At 57.2% G+C, this 19,028-nt stretch overlaps 1 long non-coding RNA gene across 10 annotated transcripts in view; it reads left to right on the top strand.

The window, feature by feature from the left end:
• The first annotated feature begins 6,266 nt into the window (after positions 1-6,266).
• LOC148053906 (uncharacterized) overlaps positions 6,267-19,028 on the top strand; it is a 33,054-nt gene continuing 20,292 nt past the window's right edge. For 2 of the 10 annotated variants that reach the window (XR_015707839.1, XR_015707840.1), the window contains exon 1: positions 17,334-17,409. This is a non-coding gene — a long non-coding RNA (uncharacterized LOC148053906). Of the gene's footprint in view, positions 6,286-8,409; positions 8,499-8,788; positions 8,968-13,312; positions 13,388-14,907; positions 15,073-17,324; positions 17,410-19,028 lie in introns of those variants that run through there. The other 8 variants (XR_015707847.1, XR_015707844.1, XR_015707845.1 and 5 more) reach the window with 8 other exon arrangements.

Genomic DNA, 19,028 nt, shown 5'->3' with positions numbered 1-19,028 from the left:
GCGTTCCCGGAGCTGCGTTTCCCAACGCCGGGAAGATGCTTTGAAGAGCGGGTTCCAAGTTATCCGCCTCGGAGAGGCTTCTCCTTGCAGGGCGGGAGGGCCTTGCTGCTGCTTTGCTACCGACGCCTGCGGTCGGGGCTGAATGCAGGCAGCTGGCCCCAAAATATCCAACAAAAAAAAATGTTAGAAAACGCTATTTTAGCAGATTTGCGTTTTTCCAGGACGGGGTGTGCGCTGCGGGAGCCGCTCCCCGCCACACAAAGCTCTCGCTCTTGCCGAGCCGATGGGAGCCGGGGGCGTAAACGCGGCGGGTTTACGGAAAGGCACTTTGAGGAATGGAGCGCGGCCGGTGTTTGCGGCGCGGCTCCCTTCTGGGCCGCGGGTGCTTTCTGCACGGGCGGGAGCGGCTCTGCCCGCCGGGGAGCCGGCAGCCGGAGCAGAGAGAGGGAAGAAAGGGAAAATCCTTGGCCCTGAACCATTCAGCCGGCAGCCTGGGAAGGACGCGGAGCTTTTCTCTCCAAGATTCGGTGAAGGAGGAGGCTGGAAGCTGAAGTTTGGTTCCTCCCTGGTCACCTTGGTTAAAGCATCGTCCAGCTCCAGGCCTCAGTTTCCCCACGTGAGATAATCACTCCGGGCAGCCAGAAACTATTCTTTGTGTGGCCAACGAATGGTCAAAGAATAGTAAAGGAGTAGTAAAGGAATGGTAAAGGAATGGTAAAGGAATAAAGCACAAGTGTAGCGGTTATTTCTTGATTCTTGAGGTGTGGGCGTAGCTCAGGAGAGGGAACTGGGGACCAGTAACGTGAGAACACAGAGGGCATTTACCGCCCCAGTTTGGCTGCGTTTGGCGTTAGAGGGACGCCGAGGACAGCGCCTTTCCAGCAAGGCCACGCAAAGTTTGTCGCCCCGAAACGCCGGGCCGTCGAGCTCGGCCGTGCACGCACGCGTCCCGTAGGCCGTCCGCAAGCTCCTGCCTGTTTATTTTCCAGACCCCGCTACTCCAACTTTGAAGTAGATTTAAACAACAGCAACAAAATCCTATGCCCGGTATAAATCTTTAATCAGAACATGTTTTTTCCCCCCTCAGAGCCTGCGCCGCTGTGTACAATCAGAACGCAAATCAAAAGAAAGCCGAGTAAATTATTTATTGGGAATCTGTTTCTGCTTTCCCTAGACGGGCGATTCGGAGGCAGGGTTCGGGGGCGAGCGGCTGTCTCGGGGCTATTAATACGCACTCCGATAAGTTGAGCTGCGGCCGCAGCGCCGAGGAGATGGGCAAATTGCCGGTAATTTCGGCTTTTGCTTCGTGCGGCTCCCGGTTCTGCTCGCCCGTGGTGGGGCAAAGGGCTGGGTGCGAGCCGCGCCGGCGCGGGATCCGGCCCCTCCGTGCGGGACGGCGGGTGCTGGGTGCCGGTACGTCTCCCACCCAGCCCGTGGGAAGATGCTCCGCGTGGCCGCAGCTCCATCCCCACCCCCAGATGTTCCCTGCCCGGGGATCGGGCCTCGGAGACGACCCGGCGCGGCTCGCCACCTCTTCCCGCGCCTCCCTGCACCACCTACGCGCGTTATTTATACCGGCGCGCTCCCGGCGCGTGGCCGACGCGGAGCCGCACCTGCCCGCGGAGCCTCGCGTGGCGGGGCTCCTCCTGTGTTTCGCCGCTGGCGTGACACAGAGGCGGCGGAGGGATCTAAACATTTAGGCAGAGTTGCCGAAGCTGTTTGGAGAATAGCGCAGGGTGTGCTTTTGGAGGGGGGAGTATTCGTATTATCGTTATTATTATCATCATTATAATTATTATTATTATTGTCATAATCGGTATTATTATCTGAGGAACGCTCGGGCCTATATATTGATAAACGTCTGACACGGCGCATTGTTCTCAGTCGTCAGTGGAAGGAAAAACCTTTTTCTTGTGGTTTTTTCTTTTTTATTTTATTTTATTTTATTTCAGAGTCACGCTCCACGGCACAAACTGTAAAAATACATTTGAAAACCGGCAAAAAACAGACAGGTCGAGACCTTTCTGTTCACAATCCTCCACCCCATCCTTGAAACCTAAAGTAGTGAAGGATTTTGCAGAAAATAATGGATCATTTTCCCATTTACCCATGATTCAAGGATTAATAACTAATCCCATCAAAGGACATCTGCTTAGATTGTTCCTTGTCAGTGAAAGTAAATAGAGCCTTTTAGTCTTTAGACCTAAACTCCTCTGAGGTTATTATGCCGAGGGAACCTCCTACAAGCGCTTGCTTTCTCTTTCGCCCCTGCTGTGACTAACCCTGGAGGGAGAAAGCAAACTTTGCTGGTCCCTGGACATAAAGGTTATTTGCTAGAATGGAGGAGACTTTTATGAGAGGCCGGGTAAGCTGAGACCCTCACCCTCCCCTGAGGCTCGGCTCTGGCAGGGGGCTGCAGCCCGCCGAGCCCTGTGAGCCACGTTGTCCTGCCTCTGCGGCGCATTTCCCCCTCTCAGGTCGGGGATGCCGCGGCTTCGCTCCCCCGAAAGCTTCTCCCCTGTCGACGTGGGGCTTCGGTTCGGCTCGTTTTGGGGGTTAAACGGGAAAATGAGAAGTTCGGGTGCGAAATCTCTAGGGTTGGGAGAAAAAGCCGCGGGGGGAAGGTGGGGGGGGGGGTGGCTGGGGCCGGGGGCCGCGGCGGCACAGGGGGCCGGCGGGGGTACGGCACGCGGCTGCGGCTGCGCGGGAAACGGGCAGGGGGGTGACAGAAGTCTTGAGGGCAAGAGACCTGGGAAATGGTGAACTTCTGGGTAAATCACGGGCCGTCGTCGCGCGCGTTGGGGTTTCATCGGTAGGGCTCCCAGTGCTTCACAAAAAGCTGCTTTTTGGGGGACGGAGGCTTTCCGAAGGGAGCTCTGGCCAGGAGGGGCTAAGCCAAAACGTGAGCGAATTGCCCCAAAGAGAGGAGCCTCTCCCTCTGCCCAGGCCCAGGCAAGGCGAACCAACAGACCCCCGGAGGCGACGTCCCACGGGGTCACCCGGGGAGAGCCCGGCGAAGGCCGCGGCGGAGCCGAACCCTCCCTTTCTCTCCTTGTGCTGGGGTGGAAATAACCACCCGGCGCCCGTGCCAGGCAGTGGGAAGGATGCACGGTGTAAGCATTTCAGAACAGCTAAAATTAGATTTTTATCCCCCCCCCCCCCCCCCCCCCGAACCCGGCTGAGTGGCTCATCCATGAACAGCAGCTGTGGATTTTTTTGCTCTCGCTTTGGAAAAAGCTTCCTCAGAGATAGGGACAAAAAAGAAACGCTGCTCCGCCCTCTCCCTGGCGCACACAAAATACGAGAGCAATTACAAACCGGGGCCGTGGGCCCCAAAGCCAGACCCCGCTCTGCCCTATCGAGGGAAAGCTTTCCAAATCCGAATGGAAACCAGCCCCGGCGGCCTTTTGCCGTGCGGGAAAGCCGGTCCCGCTGTGCTCGCCCTCCCAGCCCTCCGGACCCGCAGACCCGCCGCCTCTCTCATCTAGGCTCGGCTTCCAGCTCCGGCTAAGGGAACAATTGCAGGCGAAGCCAGTGGGAGTTCAAAAGGAGCAATAGTGAATTAAACGATAGCAATTTCCCTTATTTTCTGCCGCTTAAAGGTGCACGCTGGGAATGTTTAAATATCCTTGTTATCCTCTTCAATACCTAGCGAACATTTTTTTAACGAGCAGGGCTGTAATCAGGCCGCGTCCGTGCCAGGCGTCTCTCGCTAACAAACGCCGGTCTCCAAAAGAGCTGTCCCCATCCCATCCAGAGCCCTTTGAAGCAGAAGAAAAGGCACCTGCTGGCCCGAGTGCTTCGGGCAGCTGGGCGAGCCGGGCGAGGTGCCGGGGGGACGCTTCACCCAGTTTGACCGAGACAAAACAGCGCTCCCCTCCAGTACGGGAAGAGGGAATTTTTCTGTTTGGTTTGGGGTTGGGGTTTTAGGTTGGTTTTTTTTTGCTGGGTTTTTTTTTGCTACTGGTTTGGGGATGAGCTGAAACTGGGGCTGACACCCCAGCTCGGGCCAAGATGATCTGATAGAAATGAATTTGCTTGTTTTCAGGCGCCAGCCCCTTTCCCCTCTGAAGCTCCCACGTTATGCGGGCGCAGCGGTTTGGCTTTTCGGGTCAACTCTTAAAAAAATCCCCACCTGAGGTAGGAATTACTTGCAGGGGAGAGGCAGGAGGAAGGCACGAGGCTTTCCCGCCCGGAGCTGGCTCAGGGGAGCAGGGTTTGGCTCTCGATCTCTTGCTTAAGGACGGAGCAAAGGGTGCGGGTGCCCGGGACGGAGGCTGCGGGCACAGCGGGTGCCTGTACGCGGCTGGCACAGCCCCGCGGGCCCGGGGACGGCTCCGGAGCTTCTCTGCTACCGTCCTTCAGCGCGCAACCGCTTGCTTCAAAATGCAGCTTTTGTTGCAATTTTCTTTGTCTGGGGAGATGCCGAAGCGGTGGCACCGCGCGGCCCAGGCGGCAGCGAGAAATGCCCGGCCAACACAGTCGCTTGCGGAAAAGTGCAGTACGCAGGGTTGGTGCTTTTGAGCACGGAGACAAAGGCATTTATTTAGAAATCAGCCAGCTCCAGGCCTCTCTCCCACCCCCAGATCTGAGCCACTAACCTGCGCAGACACCTGGACCCCAAATTTTGACGGCGCTGGGGCTGCGAGGAGAATTTCAAACAAACCCCCTGTACCTGAAGGGCACGGCAATACCCGCTTTGAGAGGCGGCGGTGGTCGCGTGGCCGTGGTCTATCGAAAATAAGCACACGCGGTCGGTCTGGAGTCCCACGGGTTTGTGCACATCTCGGTGCAAAAGCCCAAAACCTTCTTTGAACCGTACGCGGCGTTTCTGACAGAGCCCAGACATCTCCCGAGCGGAGCATCTCTGAGCTGGCAGGCAAAAAAATGAGGGAATTTCCCTTAAAAATCCCCCCCGGGAAGACGCAGGCTGCTCCGTGCCGGGGCCCTGCAGGCTCTCCGCACCCTGCAAAGCCCTCGCGGCCTCGGAGGTGCTCGCTGGTGCCCAGCACCCATTCGTGAGCAAAGGGCTCACCCGTTTTTCCCCCCGGGGAGGGAAAGGCTGCGGGCAGAGCGTTTCACGGTGGGTATTTTGTCCTGCGTGGAGGGAGCCTGGAGCTCCTTGGGTGGAGGGAGCCGGTGCGCGCCCGTGTGCAGCTGTATGTAAATCAAACCACGCACCCATCCTGCCCGCGCGTCGCACGCTCGCGGCCGGCGCGGTACGCGCGCCCCGCACGCACGCCCGCTCGCCGCGGGCTCGCGATGAGTACACGCGCGGGGCACGCGTGTGCGGGCCCCCACGGGTAAGGGTGCACGCCCGCCCCAGGGGTGTCTGAGCGGTTTTGGGGGGTGCTGCTGGGGAATGAGCACCCCTCTTTGGCAGCGGCATCCCCCATTTTGCAGCTCCCCGATGTGCGTGGGCTCTCCCGGGTCCGACCCGGGCCGGGGGCTGCGGGTGGGGAAGGGGCTGGGGGTCGGTGGGGGGGGCAAAGCCTGGGCCCCGCAGGGCTGCAGAACCCCACAAAACCTCATTGAAATAAGATCGGGGGGTGCAGAGCGGCCCCGGGGGGGTCCCCAGGGTGGGGGGGCCACCTCACCGCCCCCCCCCCCCCATGGCGTGTGCCTTGTGCTCTGCAAATGGGCGCGTTTCTGGGCAGAATCAGGGGTTTGGGGGGGGGTTGCATTATCTCAATGCGTATTTTTTAATCGAGGCGGGGGGGGGGTCGCTGCCTGCGGATCTTCCGCGGCCCCCCCCCCCGGGCGCAAATACCGCGGGGCCGGCGGCGGGGTCCCCCCGCCTCCCCCGGGACAAACGGCCGAAAATCCCGCTTTTCCCAGGTGAAAAATCCTCCTGGATCCTCTGAGATTATCCAACCCCCCCCCGCAGCCCGGAATTTGCCCTTCCATCAGGAGGTTGCTTATAAAAAGAAGTCGCGGCCGCCCCTTTGCCCGCAATAACGCGCCTTTGGCAGGGAGCGAGGCTGGAAAAAAATAACCGGGAGATGGGATGGGCACAGAATTCCCGGCTTTAGGCAAAGGCTCCGCGCCTTCGGCTGGAGGAGCCAGCATTTCCTCGGTGAATCCCGAGGGAATCCCGAAAATTCGGGAGGAATTCCTCGCCCTCCCTCCCCCCCATCCCCTCCTCTTTAAAGTTCCATATAAAAGAAAATAAAGCCGAGCTTTGCGACCTAAAAAACCCCGAAGGTGCGGGGGGTGCGGGCACCCATCGCCGGCTCCCGAGCCTCGTCCGAAGGCAAAAATCGCCACTTTAATTCCTGCTTTGGGGTAAGGAGGGGGGGGGGGGGAAATAATTCACTTTTTTAGCATTATCTGGCCCGTCCTCGCCCCCGGTGGGGCCGTGGGGCCAGGACCCTCGGGTCTGGAGGGAGGATTTGGGTTTTTTTTTTTTGCAGGGAAAACGTTTCATCTCGTTGGTCCTCGGTAACGGCGAATTTTGCCAGGAGAGGGGGAACCGAAAGGGATTTTTGGGTTGGTTTTGGTTTTTTTTTTTTTTTTTTTCCCCTTTCCAAACGGTGTTCTCTGCCTTTCGAAACTCAGGAGATTGGTAGAAAGCAGCGGCTTCATTCCCCGAATATAAATAATAACTAAATCAAAATATAAAATGCGACGGAATGGAGATGCCCAGGGTAAAGGAAAGTCCCGCAGCTTCTCGCCGTGCGGGCTATTTCCCATTTGTGGCCATTCACAGGAAATAAATGAATGAAAAATAATAATAATCATCATAATAATAATAAATCCTGGTAGCTCAGGAATTAACGAGGGATGGGGCAGAGGAATGCGGAGAGCAGCGACCCGGACGGGGCTGGGAAAAGCGGCTCAGTCGCCGAGCTGCAAATGCAATCGCTGAAAAGGACTTTTCCCAATTAAAAAAAAAAAAAGGGGGGGAAAAAAAAAAGAGGAAGAAAGAAAAAAACCAACCTGCAATTACCTCTTCCCCCACGCCTGCGGCTGGCACGGGTGAGGAGCAGGAATAACCCGGGCTCCCGGTGCCGGCCGGGTTTGCCGAGGTACCGGTGCCTCCTCCCCGGAGCCCTTGGGGCGGTTTTGCTCATTTGGTCTATTTTTTTTTTACTCTCTCTCTTTTTAATATTTCAACCAATCCCCCAGACGTGTTTAGCGGAGGGAATCGATTCCTGCTTTCATTTCATTCGCGTTATTTTGGAGTTTGGTGAAACAGAGAAAATATTCGGGGGGGGGGGGGAAAATAATAATAATCCAAAGTAAGGAAGAAAATTGGAGTGTCACTTGAAACGGGCGTTATTCTTCTTTAATAAGCCGTGATTAGGGTTTGTGGAAGGGGGAAAACAAAGTCAGTTCCCAAATAGAGGGGGGGAGGACAGAGCCGGGGATAACTTTATTAAATGCCCCGGTGGGAGATGCTGGCGATGCCCCCGTCCCCTCCGCTCCCTGCCTGGGGTCCCCGGCCGGGACCAGCACCCAGCAAATACCAGGGGGACTTTGCTCCTAAGCTGTGCTTATTAAGCAAAAAAAAAAAAAACCAAAAAAACAACCCAAAAAACCCAACGCGACGATGCTTCTAAAATTGCGGGTAACTCTTTATTAGAAGGGGACCCGCCTTCGAGCGTGTGCGCTGGAAAATCGCTGCTTCGGCGGGGGGGGGTTGGTAATAAAATGTAAATGTTTTTTGGTAATAAAATGTAAAAAGTCGGTAATTACCTTTCAAACCCTCTGCTGGGGGTGTGCGGGGCCGGCCCCGCTCCCGGGAGCGGCCTGGGGGCGGCGGGGCCCCGGCCGGCTCCGCTCCCCTGCGCCCCGCGGCAGCGCCCGGTGCGGGGCCCCGCCGGGGCCGGGGGCTCCTGGGGGCTCCTGGGGGCTCCTGGGGGCTCCTCCGGGCCGCGCTGCTCGCCCGCGGCTCGCTGCAGAGGGAAGAAATTTTATTTTCCTTAAGGAGCGAATTCGCAGCAGCCACGCGGGACCGGGACTCGCGTGTCCGCCCCCCCCGCAGCCCTTTAAACCCCCCCAAATACCCCCAACTAACCGTCCCCCCCCCGTTTCCCCCCACTCCTCACCCCAATTTCCAACCCCCCAAACCCTGCTGCGCTTTTTCTCGCATCGCTGCGAGACGCTCGCCGCATCCCAGCCCTCCCTGGCTGCCGAGAGAGGTTGCCATATTTGCATATATGGTAATGAGCTCCTAATTGCCAGGCTCGCCGTGCTTTGCTGATCGATTTCGAGCAATACATAGGTTAAGGAAGCTTGGAAATAGCGCGGGTCCCCTCCTCCCCCCCCCCGGCCCCCTGCGATGGAGCCGGCCCCGCATTTGCATCGCAACTTTTTTTTTTTTTTTTTTTTTTTTTTTAATATAACACGTATACTTTACGTATAGGCTACGTGGAGGCTCCGCGGCCGCTCCTATATATCCTTACGCCGGGCACGGCCCCCCTCTCCTCCGGCAGCGGCTCCGGCCCCGGGGCTGCCGCGAACACCCGCGGGCTGCGGGGGCTGGGGGCAGGCAGGTGAGGGCAGGGCGGGCAGCGCGGGCAGCGCAGGCAGGGAGGGCAGCGCAGGCAGGTGAGGCAGGGCAGGTAGGCATGCAAGGCAGCGGAGGGCAGGCGGAGGAGCAAGGAGGGCAAGCGGGCAGGGAAAGCAGTGCAGGCAGGTGAGCAGGGTCGGGAGGGCAGCGCAGGCAGCGCAGGCAGGACCCGCATCCCCCGCCGCATCGGGGTGCGGTGAAGAAGCCGGGGGTAACTCCGGGGGAAGAGGGGCGGCCGGGCCGGGACCCCCCCCCCCACCCCCCGCCGCTGCCCATCGCTCCCCACGGCCGGGGCTTGAGGCCGGGGCGCGGAGCCCCGCGGAGCCCCCGCATCCGCGCTGGCCCGGCCCCGCAGCCGGACAAAACAATGTGAGAGTTGGCGGAACAAAAGCCGCGGGCTTGGGTTGCTGAACACGTCCGAGGGCAGGCGAGCCGCGCAGTTGTGGGACTTGGTGAGAAAACCCTAATAAAACAAAAAATAACGGGGGGGGGGGGGGGGGGGGGGGGAGCCGGCGGGGGGGGGCGCAAAGGGGGTTTTTTTAGGGGCTGGGGGCGGCGGGGCCGGGCTGGGGATGCCCCGGGAGCGGGGGGGGGCCGGGGGTGCGGGTCCCCCCCAGGGCCGGCGGCGGGGGAGGTGTCTGCCCCCAAAGCCCCGGGGGGGGGAGGCGGGGGGGGGACCCCCCCACCCCTGCGTCCGAGCTGGGAAAGTTTGGGGGCGGGCGGGCGCGGCCCCCCCGAAGCCCCGCGCTTTCCTCCGCCGGGCCGGGATCATCGTGGGAATTCCCCCCAGACCCACGCCGCGTGGGGGGTTCGTTGCCTTCCCCTCCCCCCCGCCTCCACCGGGGGCCCAGTTTTGGGGTGCGGAGCCCCCCCCCCGCATGGCAGGGTACGGTCATTCCCGCCCCACGCGTGTCCGTGGGCTCATTGTTGCCCTCCGCACCTCCCGCCCGTGGGCACGGAGCAGCCAGGGCGCTGCCCGCGGGGCTTTGGGCTTTGCTCGAGTGGATGCTCACGGTGCGTGGGGTTGGGGGGGGTCCCCAAAATCCCCCCACCCCTTCCTGCAAGCGCCTTCCCCGTGGGAGCGGCCGGGGTCGCGGCGGGGAGGCGTTGGCGTGGGGACACGGACACGGGTGGAAGCGGAGGGGCCGCCCCCGCCCCATCCCTCCCCGCGCTGGGAGGGGGATTTGGGGGGGCTCCCCAGGCCCTCACCTCCTTAGGGAATAACCAAATCCCGAGGGATGGGGCCGAAAACAAATGAAAGCCGCGTTACGACAGCCCCAGCGCGGAGGTTACGCGCCTCCTCCGCGGCCGGGCGCGGAGCGGGGGAGCAGAGAGGGGATCGCCCCCCCCCCCCGCAAACTTCTCGTTGCGTTACATTGCGTTAATCCCCCCCCCCTCCCCACAATTCACCCCCCCCCCGGGATTTCTGCCTTCGGGGGCCCCGCCGAGCCTCCCCCCGCAGCAGGCCGGGAGGCTCACCCCAAATAAATGGGATTTTCGGGTATTTTAAAATTTTTTTTAGCAGCTTTTCGGACCAGAGGGGAGGCTCGGAGGGGCGGCTGCCCACGCCGCGGCCGGACCCCCCGCCCGGGCCGCTGCCGCCGGCGGAAAAATCCCGCAGGGTTTGGGTTTGTTGGGTTTTTTTTTTTCTGCCAAGAAACCTTTCCATTTCAATTTTAATTTTCCCTCTTTTTCTTAAAAATACGCGTCCCTGCGCTCGGTCCTTAATTCTCCCCATTGGAGCGGGGAAGGTTGTGCTCAGACGGTGCACGGGGAAAAAGAAAATCGTGTTGGGCTTTATTTTATTTTCTGTTTTTTTTCGGTTCGTGCGTGGATTCCCGGCTCTGCAGAAAAGCACTTGGTAGCCGCCGGCTCAGCTCCGGTTTTAACCCTGGGCAACCCCCTAAAAATTAAGTTTTTCTTTCTGCACTGGTGTACGTGCAAATTTTTCGGGCTGGAAATCCTCCAATTCGCCGTGAATCGTGGGATCCCCGCGATCGCGACAGCGGCTCCCGCTATTTATTGGCGGGGTTTTTTTGTTTTTTTGTTTTTTTTTTTTTTGTCTGCCTTCCCTTCGCCTCGAGCGACTTTAGAGCAAAGCAGCGAAGCAGGGAGCGGGTTTTTATTTGCTACTGAAACTCAAAACACAGCCGAGCATCTCCTGCAAACCGCTCGTGTCCTTCCCTAAACCCCCCCGGATCGGGACGTGTCTAAGGCGGCGTTTATATATCTATTCCTATATCTATTCCTATATCTATTCCTATATCTATTCCTATATCTATTCCTATATCTATTCCTATATCTATTCCTATATCTATTCCTATATCTATTTTTATATCTATTCCTATATCTATTTTTATATCTATTCCCATATATCTATTCCCATATCTATTCCCATATCTATTCCCATATCTATTCCTATATATAAAAATGCACTGTCATCGGGATAATCCCAGGGAGAATATAAGTTTGAAAGCCGAATCCGTGTCTTTGCAACGTGTCTTGGGATAAACAGCAATATTCGTCGTGTTTCTTCTTTTAGTTAAAAAAATAACTGTAATTTCTGGAAATAGAAATTTAGAATTTTTTAAAATTATTTATTTATTTTACGTCGATTTAATAAAAAAGGAAAAGAAAAAGCGGGGAAGGCGTGCGGCTGCGTCCCCAAATTCCCGTCCTGGGGAATGGTTAAAGCCGGGTCCCCGCGGGGCCGCTCCGCCAACGGCCACGCGTGGGGGCTGCGTGGGCACCCACGGGCGCTGCCGCCCCTTTCACCGCCCCCCTCGGCCCTTCCCTTCCAGGGCAGCCCCGCCGCTCCGGGCTCTGCCTCGCCCGGGCCCGGCCCCAGCCCCCGGGGGAGCCGCCGCTGGCGTGGGAGAGCGGCCCGGGTGGGTGACCACGGGCGGGGGGGGGGGTCCCGGGGGGGAAGGGCCCTTTGCGGCTGCAGCTTGGGGGGTGGTCTGCGGGCTGGGGGGGTGCCCCCGATGGGTGCTGCACCCCCCAGCACCCGGCAGGATGTTCCCGAAATCCGCCTTTTTTTTCCCCCAGCCACCCTTCGCGCAGGCGGGGGCTTGCGGAAAGGCCAGGTAGGAGGCCACGGTGAGGGGCTGCCGGCAGAGGAGCGATAGTCCTGGGGGGCAGAGCCCCGGGGGAGCCGAGCCGGGCTGGTCGGGGACCCCCCCGGGCAGGTTTGGGGACCCCCAAGGCTGGGATGGTCCCTGGTCTCTGGGTGCCCCCCAGAACCCTCCCCGCTCGCAGCCAGGGCCGTATTCCCAAAGACGAGTACTGGGCCTGGCGGGAGCCAGACCAGTGGGCTCCCGTTTTCCCAGTGGGGGCAACTGGGAGAGAGGGCCGCGATGGGGAGGACGTGCCGCTGGCTGCGCTGGTGGTGGCAGCGGGAGAATCTGGCTCCGGGAAGGAGGCAAAACCCATGAAATAACCTCCCGCCCCAGACCCGCGGCCCCAGACCCGCAGCCCCAACCCGGCCGGTTTTACACCAGGGAAAAAAATTCCAAGGCAAAGAGGAATTTTAAAAGAAAAGCCAAAACAAACCAAAACCAAACCCCAAACAACCGTTCCTGTTTGAGGAAAAATCACTCGTTTTGATGCTACCCGTATTGTAACAGGGAAAATAAAAGGGTCATCAACAGCGGGTTGAAGCTGCAGAAATAAAATAGCGCGCGGTTTCCATCCGGGGTCTGTGCAGCGCGGCCAGGCCCAGTCCCAGCGCCCAGCGCCAGCACCCAGTGCCGGTCGGACGCCGGCAGCGGGGGGCTTCCCCCTCGCCGAGAGAGGGGAGCCGGGAGGGGCTGGGAGGCCAGGGAGGTGGGGGAGGGCTGGAGATGGCGGTGGTGGCGGGTGGTGGTCGTCCTCGGTGTTGGCGATGGGTGATGGCCGGCTGTGCTGAGGATGGTGGTGGTGGTGATGAGGATGATGGTGATGAGGATGATGGTGGTGGTGATGGTGATGAGGGTGGTACTAATGGTGGTGGTGATGAGGGTCGTGGTCATGAGGGTGGTGCTGATGGAGATGGTGGTGGTGATGAGGGTGATGGTGGTGGTGATGAGGGTGATGGTGGTCGTGATGAAGGTGGTGTTCATGGAGATTTTGGTGATGGTGGTGATGAAGGTGATGGTGGTGGTGAGGAAGGTGGTGTTGATGGAGATGGTGGTGGTGGTGGTGGTGAGGGTGATGGTGGTGGTGATGAAGGTGGTGTTGATGGAGATGGTGGTGATGGTGGTGATGAGGGTGATGGTGGTGGTGATGAAGGTGGTGTTGATGGAGATGGTGGTGGTGGTGGTGGTGAGGGTGATGGTGGTGGTGATGAAGGTGGTGTTGATGGAGATGGTGGTGATGGTGGTGATGAGGGTGATGGTGGTGGTGATGAAGGTGGCGCTGATGGTGATGGTGATGAGGGAGATGGTGGTGATGAGGATGGTGATGGTGGTGGCGATGAGGATGGTGGTGGTGGTGCTGAGAATAATGGTGGTGGTGATGAGGGTGATGGTGTTGAGGGTGGTGGTCGTAACGATGGTGATGGTGGTGGTGATGGTGCAGACGGGGGTGACGGGTGGCGGTGATGGGGGGGATGATGATGGGGGTGATGGGGGTGACAGGGACGGGGGTGCTGGGTGGCGGCGGCGCGCGTGTGCGCGCCGCTCCCGGCCCCTCCCCCGCCCATTGATGAACTGATAGGCGCTGCAGAGGGGTGGGAGTCAGGGCAGGTGACGTCAGGCGGGGCCGAGCCAATGAGGGGCGGCGGCGAGGGCCGGGAGTGTGAAAGCATGAATGAAAAGTGCCGCGCTCCGCTCCCCCCGGCGCAGAGGCTGCGGGCAGCGGCTGCGGGCAGCGGCGGGCAGCGGCGGGCAGCAGGTAGGAGCCGTGCCGTGCCGTGCCGTGCCGTGCCGTGCCGTGCCGTGCCGTGCCGTGCCGAGCCGAGCCGAGCCGAGCCGAGCCGTGCCGTGCCGTGCCGTGCCGTGCCGTGCCGTGCCGTGCCGAGCCGAGCCGAGCCGAGCCGAGCCGCCGGGCGGGCCCCCGGCCCCGCGTTGCCTGCGCGATGCTCCGCTCCGCTCGGCGGGAGATGCGCGGGGGGCGGCGGGGAGGGGGAGCGGGGCTCGGAGCCTCCCCGCAGCGGGGCCGTGCCGGCCCGGAGGCAGCAGGGCTGCAGGCGGAGGAGGGAGGGAGCGGTGCAGGTCTCCTGGCGAAGGGAGGGAGGGATGCGGGGCTCCCGGAGGAAGGAGAGGGATGCGGGTTCCTCCCTTGAAGAATGGAGGGATGCGGGTTCCCCCGAAGGGGAGGAAGGGTGGAGGGATGCGGGTTCCTCCCCGGAGGAGGGAAGGGTGGAGGGAGGCAGGTCACCCCCAGGAAGGAGAGGGATGCGGGTCCCCCCCCCCCGCGCCGGAGGGAGGGAGGATGGAGGGATGCAGAGCCCCCGAAGGAAGGACGGAGGGCTGCGGGTTCCCCGCCAAAGAAGAAAGGACGGAGGGCTGCGGGTCCCCCCCGAGGAAAAGGCGGGGTGCGGGTCCCTGCCCGGGGTGCGGGTCCTGCCCGGGGTGCGGGTCCCTGCGCCCAGGGCCGGGGTCCTGAGCCGCGAGCAGGAGTCGCTCCCTTCCTTCTTTCTTCCCTTCCCTCCCTTTCATCATTTCCTCTGGGTTGTCCGTGTTTATTCCTCGCTTCTGTTCCCCCAGCTCTCGGCTGCATCCAAAGCATCACAAGTTAATCTTTATTTTAACCGTTTTTTCGCAGTCATTTTATTCAGAGAGCGTTAAACGCATTTTTGGGTGGGGAAAGGTCCTTTTGGTCTTTTATGCATATTTGAAGTTGCGGGCGCAAATTATATTTGCTTTGATTATTACCAGTTTGAATGCATTAATTTGATAGTTATTAAAAATAATGCGGGCTTAATTCTCAGCACCTGCAGACTATCATTTGGTTTGCAAATGAAACAAATTTAAACTCGGCAGAAAATAGGCTGCTCCTGTCTGGTTCTCCTGTAATTCTGCTGAAAATTGGCTCGCCGAGGGGCCTGATCCTGCTTGTCCCATTGATGCTCAGGAGAGCTTCGCCCTGGGCTCGCTGGGTTGCAGGGACAGGGCCACTGCTGTAGCTGGGTGCTGATATTCTGGATCGCGCTGCTAATATTTGCATCTCTTTTTATTCGTTTTTTGTGTTTGTTGTTGTTGTGTTTTTTTTTTTTTTTTCCTCCCTCCTTCCTTCCTTAAAAGCCTTGTGCCCCCGAGCCCCCTGGAGAAGAAGAGGTTGGCTTTTTCCTGCTAATGCTGTAGACTTCAGGGGTTGGTTGTTATCTTTGGTTATCTAGCTGTATGAGTGGTGTCAATTCTTCATAAAGCTAGATAACCGAAAGTAAAAATAACCCCATTACACGCCTGAGGAGGATGTGGAGAAGAAAGGAAATTCATCCAAAGGAAGAGGAGGAAAAGAAAAAAAAAAAAAAAGAAATGGAAAAAAAAAAAAAAGGAAGAGAAAGGAAATGAGAGGCGGAAAAAAAAAACTGGGGAAAAAAAGACAACTTTTTGAGACTGGAATTAAAACCCGAGGTAGGATTTTTTTTTTTTTTTTTTATAAAAAAGAACCTATTTCCCTCCTATGATTTTAAGAAAGAGTTTACTGATTCTGTGTACGTGAAGAAAACGTCTGTCTTGAGAAAGGCAAGGATGTTGCCGCTCTCTCCTCGGCTGTTACCTGTAATTGAATTAACAAAGTAAAACTTCCCGTCAGATTAGGAATTAGGGAAGTCCAGGACACAGACTACAGCTCAAGGATGAACTTCCATTGCGTAACCAGTCGTATAGCAGCAGAGAATCCATAAATCGATACAGATTACTGTGCTGGATTATCTGTTTAATAAAGCAGCAGCAGAGCAATGGTTATTCATGGTTGTTTTGCAAAGACGAGCGCTGGATCCTTTTTCTTTCTTTCCTTTTTCTTCTTTTTTCTTTTTTTTTTTCCCCCTCCCATTCCCTGTCTGTCATATGTTTAATTTTCTTCCCTGACAGCTATAACTCGATATCAGGATTAGAAAGAAGGATATGGTGATTTGGAAAATGGTTTCTTGCAGTTTTCTTTGTTTTTCTTCCCTAGTCCCTCTATCCAAATGCTTTCTTTCTTCTTTTAACCCTTTGTCTATGAACATTTCTTTGAATGGACGCAAGATTCCAAGATCGGGGATTTACAGAAAAAATATATATCTCGAAGTTGTGTATGAAACCGCGTGAGACTAATTGGGGAACTTGATTTTGTCGTATTTGTCCTCTCTGCAAATTCGTGCTGGTCCTTACCCCGTCACTGGATTATATGCCAGCCTCTTCCTTATGGAAACTGAGATTTATCTTTTTTTTTTTTTTTTCACCTCCTCTACTGTAGAAAGGAATTTTGGGTCAAAGAGGTGAACTGGGTGCTTCCCACTCGCTTTTAATGGTCAGACTGGTTGCCTTAGATGCCACCTGCAAAATACAGCAACCTATTTGGCAAGGTGTCTTGATGTTGCTTAGAAGAACACAAGATTTTGTGCTGGATTAAGATAATATATAATCTCAGAATGGTGATTCCAAAGGGAAAAAAAAAAAAATCATAATAATAAAGAACAAATACGGGTGACGGCACCTGAACTAATTTTGGAAAGGAGCAATTATAGCGTTGCAACTTTATGAAAACCCTCTTGGGAGAGATGGAGAAAAAGAGCTGAGTTGTGACCTGTGCTGGACCCGCTCGTTTCGCTCGGGGGCTCCTCGGGAGCTTTAAACAAACAAAAAAAAAGGGGGGGGGGGGCAGAAGAAACTGTCCCTGCTGCCTCGTCCGGGGCAAGGGGGTAGTTCTGGGTGTAACATGAAAGGTTTATCCCGCTCATATTTAAATTAATAAACAAGGTATTTTCCCCCCCCTCACCCATGGCCCTGTAATTCAGAATAATTTAGTGCGTGCGTGAACTCCCCATAATGATCTGCTTGGGGAAAGCTTAAGGACAACCTCCGTTCTCTCTTCCCTCCGAGGTTCGTTTCGGTGCTGCTATTGTTCCTGGCGCTGCTCCTGCAGCCCACGCCGGCGCTGGCAGGGGCGTAGGGAAGTTTTTACAAGCTCTTGGTTTATTCCCTCTTCTCTGTTGCCTTGCTGCTGCTCCTCCCTTGGGCGAGGGCAAAGCGCCGCTCTCCCGGCCTGGTGGCTCGTCCCCAGCCGGCGGGGGACCTTGCAGAGGACAGGGCAACAGGGACCCAGCTCCAGAAAGCATCCGAGCCTTGGTCCACGGAAGGGGGGAGAGCATCCTCCACGGATGCTCGCACCCCAAGCATCTTATAGGATGAAGTTGGACACCCTTGGCTTCGGTGGCAGTGGGATGTCACCGCACGGAGCTCTCCTCCTTCATCCCTCCGAGGCAGACCGAGCCCGGAGAACAGTGGCCGGTCGAGCCGGCACCCGCCAGGCTCACGGACTGGGATACGTCTGCGGGCGGACACTGGCGTTGAGCGGTGGCCCCCAAGTCCTCGTGCGAAGGGGTGCGGTGGCTCGCCCGGGGACGAGGGACTTTTATTCCTGGGTGAGCACTGGTGAGCTGCCATGTGCCATCCGCCATTGGCCGGTGTCTTCGTTCAAGGGGGGGAAAAAGGCGCCTTTTGTCCAATCAGGGGCTGGAAGCGATGCTATGTGATCATCTTTTGGTGTTCCTAGGTGACCAATCATGGTCTGTGCGGGGCCAAGGCGGCACCGCCATAGGCTGATGTTTGATGGTGTCACTTGCTTGGGTATAACAAAGGCACGAGCAGGAATGGGGGGGATGCGAACTGGGACCAGGGCGAAGCTCGATGGGGAATTGAGCAACCCGGGGCGTAGGGAGCCCCTGCATGGCGGGCCGGATCCAGGGGCAGGAGGTGTCCATGCTGGTTGGTGATGGAGAGAACGGGTTTAAAGCCCATCGTGCCTGCCCTGGCTCTCCGCAGCTCGTGCACCCCATTCCCTGCCGCAAAAAGCACCCTTTAAAATGGTCGTGAACCCCCAATTCTGCTCGGGGACAGGGTGACACCGCGGGGCTAAAGCATCCCCAGGTCTTCACCCATCCCTTTGTGCTCCCAGCCTGGCAGGGTGAATGGGAACCAGTTTCTCCTCACCCCACTCGCTGCTCTTTGGTGGGCGCAGACCGTCGGGGGGGGTCCCGTGGGGCTCTCGGTGCCGCGAGCTTTGCCGCGGCTCCCCCGGGGTCTAAGGGTGCCGTCGGACCGGGTCACTCTCCGCACGGGCGGAGATTTCTTATTAATTCAGATTTTTGTTGCGGTGGGTGAGGGTTCCCAGCGGCGGGGCTGGCTGCGCGGCTGAGAGCTTGGCTCTCGCGAAGGCCTTTGGGAACGTGAACTGGAATAGCCTTGCAAACAGCTGATTTATTATTATTTTTTTTCCCCTTTTCTCCCCGATTTGCTGCCGGAGTGCACTAGCAATAAGAAAGCCCAGTGTGTTGGCATGACGTTGATCCAAATTGCAGCTTACATGTGGCCGTTTAAGCTTGCTCGGACACTATGATTTGACTGGTTAACACTCAGCACTGTCTACTCTGTTCTCCCTTATGGCTGCATAACTGCTGGAGACGTTAATAGGAGATATGCTTGCATGTTCTGTATCGAGAGATTAGCTCTCCACATTCTTTTTCATGCTCAGAAGCACTGTGTTTGGAGGGGAAAAAAAAAAAAAAAGAGCAAATGCAATACTAATTTTTTTATGGTTTGGCCAGTCGTTGAGAAGAACTAGCCTATACAAATATAATTATTGAAAATTAATCATTTCATTCAATATATCACTTTCACCTAGGAAAGAGCTTGGCACTGAGTTGCCTTTAGCTCCTGTCTTTAATGCTCGTGCCAGGGGTGCAGAAACGGAGCAGATCAGTTTGAGTCCAAAGCCCCTTGGCACCACTCGCGTCACGGGAGCGGCGCGCCGCGGCCGGCGCAGCGGGCCGGGGGACTGGCGAGCGCGCAGAAACGCTCGTGCTGGTCAATGCTGCCAGCGTCTAGTAACTTTTTCTTTGTGAAGGATAAAATGTTTCTATTTTTTATAAATAATATTAGCAAATTCTCGGTCCCAAACTGTGAAAAATAGTTTAAATTTTTTTTTTTTTTAAAAATCAGGATTTTTTTTGTGTTTGAGGAAAGCAGACGTTTCCCAACTGAAGGAATTTTCTGCTGGCCTTTTTTTTACAATTTTAAACTGAAAACAAAAGGAGGCCCGGATGGCTCAAGCCCTTCGAGGTCTCCACGGCGCACGAATTGCCCCTTCTCCTCCCCAGCCTCTCCCTGCTGGTTCTGCAGTGCAACCACAAAGAAACCCTACAGCCCCGATACGAGACATTTATGTCTGTGTATCTAGATATTTTTGAAATGGAGCTATATATTTCCTTCCTCCAAGCGGTCGCAGCCCGATGCGCACGGGAGATGGGGTGGTTTTTAAAGGTGCTCTCCAGGCAGGGCTGGCAGGCGGCGGCTCGCTCCCGGCGTCGGTCCTAGAAGCTCTGCTG

This window comes from Nipponia nippon, unplaced genomic scaffold, assembly GCF_047370975.1.
Source record: "Nipponia nippon isolate SJK-2023a ecotype South Korea unplaced genomic scaffold, ASM4737097v1 scaffold_36, whole genome shotgun sequence".
Classification (NCBI taxonomy): Eukaryota; Metazoa; Chordata; class Aves; order Pelecaniformes; family Threskiornithidae; genus Nipponia; species Nipponia nippon.
This window is presented reverse-complemented; position numbering and strand designations above follow the sequence as displayed.